General features: G+C 47.0%; 1 protein-coding gene across 2 annotated transcripts in view; it reads left to right on the top strand.

The window, feature by feature from the left end:
- Nucleotides 1-432: 432 nt before the first annotated feature.
- The window catches only part of LOC121285499 (peroxisomal succinyl-coenzyme A thioesterase-like), a 67,708-nt gene continuing 59,716 nt past the window's right edge, over nt 433-8,424 (top strand). Inside the window, exons 1-2 of one of the 2 annotated variants that reach the window (XM_041201996.1) lie at nt 434-596; nt 2,089-2,236. The gene's annotated coding sequence lies outside the window, so the exon portion shown is untranslated. Of the gene's footprint in view, nt 597-2,088; nt 2,237-8,424 lie in introns of both variants that reach the window. The other variant, XM_041201997.1, reaches the window with a different exon arrangement.

Raw genomic sequence — 8,424 nt, 5'->3', positions numbered from 1 at the left:
TAGGTCTTTAATATGACAGGGACATTTGATAGTGTGGATATAGAGATGTTTCTACTTACAGGTGAGTCCAGAACCAGGGGTCATATCTTTTTCTGAACTGCTGCACTCCATGTGGTGTAGGTACACCTGTTACAGTGAATGTTATGGAAATATAAAGATAGTTGCTAATAAATCTGATAGGAAATTCAGTAGAAACCCTTTTGCTCAGAGTGGTTAGAAGTTAGAGTTTGCTACCACAGAGAGGCGAATAGCATGGATGTCTTTAAGGGGAAGCTGAATACGTGCACGAGTGAGAAAAGGATCAGAGCAGAAATTTATGGTTCAAACTTCCCACCAGCGGGCGGCCGTAAGCATGCGCACGCGCACGCGCACTGCGGGGAGTACCGTGAAACTGGAGTGCGCATGCGGCTACTTACTCAGGTGACCGGAGCTTGTGTAATTCGGTTCGATAAACTTTCACATAGGCCCAGTTCTAAGCACTTTCTTTTTTTTGGGGGGGGGGGGGTTTATTTTCTTCTTAATCTTTATTTTTTTTTAAAAGTTCGCTAACTTGCTTCAATTAAGTTACCAGTCTAATTTTTGGAGCCCCGTAACAGGTAAGGAGGACTTTGCCCTCGAGCAGCAACAGCTTTCCATGGTCCCGGTCGAGCAATGGGTTGTAACTGCGGTCTGGGTAACTCTTTCGAGTACAAACACGTTTCCATCTGTTCCTATTCAGATGAAGTTACATTGTTTCATAGTTTGCCATTGTGAGATTTGAACTCTTGATACTCTTTTGAGTAAACCTGTTTCCATCTGTTTCAGATGAAGTTACATTGTTTCATAGTTTGCCATTGTGAGATTTGAACTCTTGATACTCTTTTGAGTAAACCTGTTTCCATCTGTTTCAGATGAAGTTACATTGTTTCATAGTTTGCCGTTGTGAGATTTGAACTCTTGATCTGGGGGTTACAAGCCCAGTACCATAACCACTTGGCTATTTAGGCCAAGCAAAAAGGAACCTAGAAGGTGTAACTCTTTCGAGTACAAACACGTTTCCATCTGTTTCAGATGAAGTTACGTTGTTTCATAGTTTGCCATTGTGAGATTTGAACTCTTGATCTTGGGGTTACAAGCCCAGTTGAAGCTAACGTCACAGGTACCAGAAATAAATACTTTGCATCTAGATCAGCATCTTTCACGACCTAACGAGCCCCAGAATTACAGCCACTGTAATCACTGTAGTGTAGCCACTGCTGTAATGAGGAAGTCACCAGTTTGTGCAGGGTCTCAAACAACCTATAAAGTGTATTTTAGGTTCAGCAATTTCCAGTCATAACCACTGCCCCCCAAGTTGTTTTTTTGATCAGTAGGAGTTGGAAATGTTTCTGCCATTTACATTCCTCCAGGTCAAGGCTTCTCGATCTTTATGCTTCCAAGAGCCTCCCTCCCGTTTTCCAAATTATGGGGGTCTCTGTGTTATGCAATTCGGCACTTTTTTTTGCCTTCTTTCTGATGCTGAGCAACCATCCGATGCACAGTGGCAGCAGTGCGTACCGTCTACAAGATGCAACACAGGAACTCACTGAGGCTTCCAAATCCATGAATTACCACCTAGCAGGACAAGGGCAGCAGATGCATTGGAACACCTCCACCTGGAAGTTGCCCTCCAAGCCACACACCATCCTTACTTGGAAATATTTCGCCGTTTCTTCACTGTCACTGGGTCAAAATCCTGGAACTCCCTCCCTAACAGCAGTGTGGGTGTACCTGCATCACATGAACTGCAGCAATTCAAGATGGCAGCTCACCACCACCTTTTCAAGGGCAATTAGGGATGGGCAATAAATGCTGGCTTAGCCAGTGACGTCCGCATCCCATGAATTAATTAAAAAAAAATCACATCAGGAGCCCTTGGTTTCCACTAAATAGAATCATAGGAATATTACAGTACAGAAGGAGGCCATTTAGTTCATCTTCAGATCTTTTGAAGAACAATTCAATTAGTCCCACTCCCCAGCTCTTCCTATACATTCCTGTAATTTTTTTCTCCAATTTATCCAATTCCATTTTGAAAACTACAATTAAATCTGTTTCCATCACTCTCAGGCATTTTGAAGCTACCTGTTATCCACCATCATCTGGAACACATTGAGCTGCAGATTCCTGCACCTGTGCTTACAGCAACACTATTCAAACAACCTTGCAGCTCCAGGGCAGCACCAACATTCCTAACTTCCCTTCAGCAAAACAGCAGGTTTGGATCAATTATTAACCATTTTCCTTCCCTTCCCCTCTTTCTATATTGAAGTAAATTATTAGTTTTTTTTCCAGAGACTGATTCTTTGAGTTGTTCTTCCTAATTCTCTGCATATTTCTGCTCGTTTATAGCAACTCCAATCACAAACATGTTTTTATACTCAGAATTAACAGGTCCATTTTCCCCTGCCCATAGCCCACAGCTGCTTTTTATGAGCTTTTTTGGATTCAGCTTCTACCAAGTTTTTCTGTCAAGAAGGATTGATTCTGCAGGCTCTTCTTCCCTAACCCCTTTCCTTGCCGCACACTTGCTTAAACCTTGTTGCATCTGTATATAATTGACACAGGTTTGAAAGTGGAGATGCTGTTAAGGACTAAAGTTACTGAAGTTATCATTCAGGGTTTACAGGTTGCTTAGAAACAAGGTGAGATATTGTGCAACAGCAGATGCATTGCAAAAGTACTTAATTGGCTGTAAAGTGTTTTTAAGTTGTGTGGTTATGAAAGGGATTGTATTACGCAAACTTGCACTTTTCTTTTTTGAAACTGCATTGGGCTTTGTTAGAACAAAGCCAGTATCAGAGATGAAATAACTCAGGGTTGCGATTGTGGTCAGAAGATATTTATTTAGCAAAGCAGTCAAATAATCTGCATTTGTGGAAGAAAGCAGCATATACAGTCTAATAGAATTGAGGAAGAATATGTAAATTACTGCAACAAATGGAAGAAGTGTTTAGAATTCTGGAGAGTGGCGTGGAAGGAGAGATTGTGATATATTTTCTGGTTTTGCATGGGAGGATGTCAGAATTGGCCGTAAATACAAATGGTCGAAAAGTGACCAAGGTGTGAGGAATGATCCCTCTGGAAATTGGAGAGGGGACGAAATGTTTGGGATCATGTTGCACATAGTGAAAATGGCAAATGCTGATGTAGTGAAAGGAAGCTGTTGGGATGGAAGGTGAGGATCGGGGACTATGTGACGATTGTAAGTGGAGGAAGAAGGAATCAGGAGAGCTGCACTAGAAATGGGATGGGCCCAATCCAGGATTGCAACTTCATTGATCACAATAGAGGAAAAGCCTCAGCCGAGGGGAAAGGAATCTGATGCAAAGCTGATTCAATAGATGAACCAGAGGCCTTGAGATTTTGCAGGCATGTGGCTGCGAATGCAGCAGTTTGGGGAAAGGTATGGCAATGGAACTGAGATCTGACAAAATTGAAGGAGTGCATCATAAATAACAATTATAAATAATTCAGTGATTTTGAATACTTTGCCATTGGTTTCCATCGTTCATAATCAAATCCACCGTGGTTGAAGCACTTTGAGCATTGGCGTTTGTGCTAACAATATATATGTATAAATGTGTATGTATATATATATATGTGTGTGTGTATGTATGTGTATATATGTGTGTGTATGTATGTGTATATATATGTGTGTATGTATGTGTATATATATGTGTGTATGTATGTGTATATATGTGTGTGTGTATGTGTATATATATGTATGTACGTATGTGCTTATATATGTGTGTGTATATATGTGTGTACATATAATTATATATATGTGTACATACGTGTATATATATATGTGTACATATATGTGTATATATGTCTGTGTGTGCATAGATGTATGTATATATGTGTACATATATGTGTATATATGTCTGTGTGCATAGATGTATATATATATGTGTGTGTGCATAGATGTATATATGTCTGTGTGTGCATAGATGTATATATGTCTGTGTGTGCATAGATGTATATATGTCTGTGTGTGCATAGATGTATATATGTCTGTGTGTGCAAAGATGTATATATGTCTGTGTGTGCAAAGATGTATATATGTCTGTGTGTGCAAAGATGTATATATGTCTGTGTGTGCGTAGATGTATATATGTCTGTGTGTGCGTAGATGTATATATGTCTGTGTGTGCGTAGATGTATATATGTCTGTGTGTGCGTAGATGTATATATGTCTGTGTGTGCGTAGATGTATATATGTCTGTGTGTGCGTAGATGTATATATGTCTGTGTGTGCGTAGATGTATATATGTCTGTGTGTGCGTAGATGTATATATGTCTGTGTGTGCGTAGATGTATATATGTCTGTGTGTGCGTAGATGTATATATGTCTGTGTGTGCGTAGATGTATATATGTCTGTGTGTGCGTAGATGTATATATGTCTGTGTGTGCGTAGATGTATATATGTCTGTGTGTGCGTAGATGTATATATGTCTGTGTGTGCGTAGATGTATATATGTCTGTGTGTGCGTAGATGTATATATGTCTGTGTGTGCGTAGATTTATATGTGTCTGTGTGTGCGTAGATGTATATGTGTCTGTGTGTGCGTAGATGTATATGTGTCTGTGTGTGCGTAGATGTATATGTGTCTGTGTGTGCGTAGATGTATATGTGTCTGTGTGTGCGTAGATGTATATGTGTCTGTGTGTGCGTAGATGTATATGTGTGTGTGTGTGCGTAGATGTATATGTGTCTGTGTGTGCGTAGATGTATATGTGTGTGTGTGTGCGTAGATGTATATGTGTGTGTGTGTGCGTAGATGTATATGTGTGTGTGTGTGCGTAGATGTATATGTGTGTGTGTGTGCGTAGATGTATATGTGTGTGTGTGCATAGATGTATATGTGTGTGTGTGTGCATAGATGTATATGTGTGTGTGTGTGCATAGATGTATATGTGTGTGTGTGTGCATAGATGTATATGTGTGTGTGTGTGCATAGATGTATATGTGTGTGTGTGTGCATAGATGTATATGTGTGTGTGTGTGCATAGATGTATATGTGTGTGTGTGTGCATAGATGTATATGTGTGTGTGTGTGCATAGATGTATATGTGTGTGTGTGTGCATAGATGTATATGTGTGTGTGTGTGCATAGATGTATATGTGTGTGTGTGTGCATAGATGTATATGTGTGTGTGTGTGCATAGATGTATATGTGTGTGTGTGTGCATAGATGTATATGTGTGTGTGTGTGCATAGATGTATATGTGTGTGTGTGTGCATAGATGTATATGTGTGTGTGTGTGCATAGATGTATATGTGTGTGTGTGTGCATAGATGTATATGTGTGTGTGTGTGCATAGATGTATATGTGTGTGTGTGTGTGCATAGATGTATATGTGTGTGTGTGTGTGCATAGATGTATATGTGTGTGTGTGTGCATAGATGTATATGTGTGTGTGTGTGCATAGATGTATATGTGTGTGTGTGTGCATAGATGTATATGTGTGTGTGTGTGCATAGATGTATATGTGTGTGTGTGTGCATAGATGTATATGTGTGTGTGTGTGCATAGATGTATATGTGTGTGTGTGTGCATAGATGTATATGTGTGTGTGTGTGCATAGATGTATATGTGTGTGTGTGTGCATAGATGTATATGTGTGTGTGTGTGCATAGATGTATATGTGTGTGTGTGTGCATAGATGTATATGTGTGTGTGTGTGCATAGATGTACGTGTGTGTGTGTGTGTGCATAGATGTACGTGTGTGTGTGTGTGTGCATAGATGTACGTGTGTGTGTGTGTGTGCATAGATGTACGTGTGTGTGTGTGTGTGTGCATAGATGTATACGTGTGTGTGTGTGTGTGCATAGATGTATACGTGTGTGTGTGTGTGTGCATAGATGTATACGTGTGTGTGTGTGTGCATAGATGTATACGTGTGTGTGTGTGTGCATAGATGTATACGTGTGCGTGTGTGTGCATAGATGTATACGTGTGCGTGTGCGCGCACGGATGTATACGTGTGCGTGTGCGCGCACGGATGTGTACGTGTGCGTGTGCGCGCACGGATGTGTACGTGTGCGTGTGCGCGCACGGATGTGTACGTGTGCGTGTGCGCGCACGGATGTGTACGTGTGCGTGTGCGCGCACGGATGTGTACGTGTGCGTGTGCGCGCACGGATGTGTACGTGTGCGTGTGCGCGCACGGATGTGTACGTGTGCGTGTGCGCGCACGGATGTGTACGTGTGCGTGTGCGCGCACGGATGTGTACGTGTGCGTGTGCGCGCACGGATGTGTACGTGTGCGTGTGCGCGCACGGATGTGTACGTGTGCGTGTGCGCGCACGGATGTGTACGTGTGCGTGTGCGCGCACGGATGTGTACGTGTGCGTGTGCGCGCACGGATGTGTACGTGTGCGTGTGCGCGCACGGATGTGTACGTGTGCGTGTGCGCGCACGGATGTGTACGTGTGCGTGTGCGCGCACGGATGTGTACGTGTGCGTGTGCGCGCACGGATGTGTACGTGTGCGTGTGCGCGCACGGATGTGTACGTGTGCGTGTGCGCGCACGGATGTGTACGTGTGCGTGTGCGCGCACGGATGTGTACGTGTGCGTGTGCGCGCACGGATGTGTACGTGTGCGTGTGCGCGCACGGATGTGTACGTGTGCGTGTGCGCGCACGGATGTGTACGTGTGCGTGTGCGCGCACGGATGTGTACGTGTGCGTGTGCGCGCACGGATGTGTACGTGTGCGTGTGCGCGCACGGATGTGTACGTGTGCGTGTGCGCGCACGGATGTGTACGTGTGCGTGTGCGCGCACGGATGTGTACGTGTGCGTGTGCGCGCACGGATGTGTACGTGTGCGTGTGCGCGCACGGATGTGTACGTGTGCGTGTGCGCGCACGGATGTGTACGTGTGCGTGTGCGCGCACGGATGTGTACGTGTGCGTGTGCGCGCACGGATGTGTACGTGTGCGTGTGCGCGCACGGATGTGTACGTGTGCGTGTGCGCGCACGGATGTGTACGTGTGCGTGTGCGCGCACGGATGTGTACGTGTGCGTGTGCGCGCACGGATGTACGTGTGCGCGTGTGCGCGCACGGATGTACGTGTGCGCGCACGGATGTACGTGTGCGCGTGTGCGCGCACAGATGTACGTGTGCGCGTGTGCGCGCACGGATGTACGTGTGCGCGCACAGATGTACGTGTGCGCGCGCGTGCGCGCACAGATGTACGTGTGCGCGCGCGTGCGCGCACAGATGTACGTGTGCGCGCGCGTGCGCGCACAGATGTACGTGTGCGCGCGCGTGCGCGCACAGATGTACGTGTGCGCGCGCGCGTGCGCGCACAGATGTACGTGTGCGCGCGCGTGCGCGCACAGATGTACGTGTGCGCGCGCGCGTGCGCGCACAGATGTACGTGTGCGCGCGCGTGCGCGCACAGATGTACGTGTGCGCGCGTGCGCGCACAGATGTACGTGTGCGCGCGCGTGCGCGCACAGATGTACGTGTGCGCGCGCGTGCGCGCACAGATGTACGTGTGCGCGCGCGTGCGCGCACAGATGTACGTGTGCGCGCGCGTGCGCGCACAGATGTACGTGTGCGCGCGCGTGCGCGCACAGATGTACGTGTGCGCGCGCGTGCGCGCACAGATGTACGTGTGCGCGCGCGTGCGCGCACAGATGTAAGTGTGTGTGTGTGTGTGTGTGCATAGATGTACGCGTGTGTGTGTGCGCATAGATGTACGCGTGTGTGTGTGCGCATAGATGTACGTGTGTGTGTGTGTGCGCATAGATGTACGTGTGTGTGTGTGCGTGCGCATAGATGTACGTGTGTGTGTGTGCGTGCGCATAGATGTACGTGTGTGTGTGCGCGCGTGCGTACGTGTGCGTGTGTGCGTGCGTACGTGTGCGTGCGTGCGTACCCGTGCGTGCGTGCGTACATGTGCGTGTGTGCGTGCGTGCGTACATGTGCGTGTGTGCGTGCGTGCGTACATGTGCGTGTGTGCGTGCGTGCGTACATGTGCGTGTGTGCGTGCGTGCGTACATGTGCGTATGTGCGTGCGTACATGTGCGTATGTGCGTGCGTACATGTGCGTATGTGCGTGCGTACATGTGCGTATGTGCGTGCGTACATGTGCGTATGTGCGTGCGTACATGTGCGTATGTGCGTGCGTACATGTGCGTATGTGCGTGCGTACATGTGCGTGCGTGCGTGCGTACATGTGCGTGCGTGCGTACGTACATGTGCGTGCGTGCGTGCGTACATGTGCGTGCGTGCGTGCGTACATGTGCGTGCGTGCGTGCGTACATGTGCGTGCGTGCGTACATGTGCGTGTGTGCGTGCGTGCGTGCGTACATGTGCGTGCGTGCGTACATGTGCGTGCGTGCGTGCGTACATGTGCGTGCGTGCGTGCGTACATGTGCGTGCGTGCG

This window comes from Carcharodon carcharias, chromosome 13 (genome assembly GCF_017639515.1).
Source record: "Carcharodon carcharias isolate sCarCar2 chromosome 13, sCarCar2.pri, whole genome shotgun sequence".
Taxonomy (NCBI): Eukaryota; Metazoa; Chordata; class Chondrichthyes; order Lamniformes; family Lamnidae; genus Carcharodon; species Carcharodon carcharias.
The sequence above is the reverse complement of the archived record's forward strand: the minus strand, read 5'-3'. Positions and strand labels throughout refer to the sequence as shown.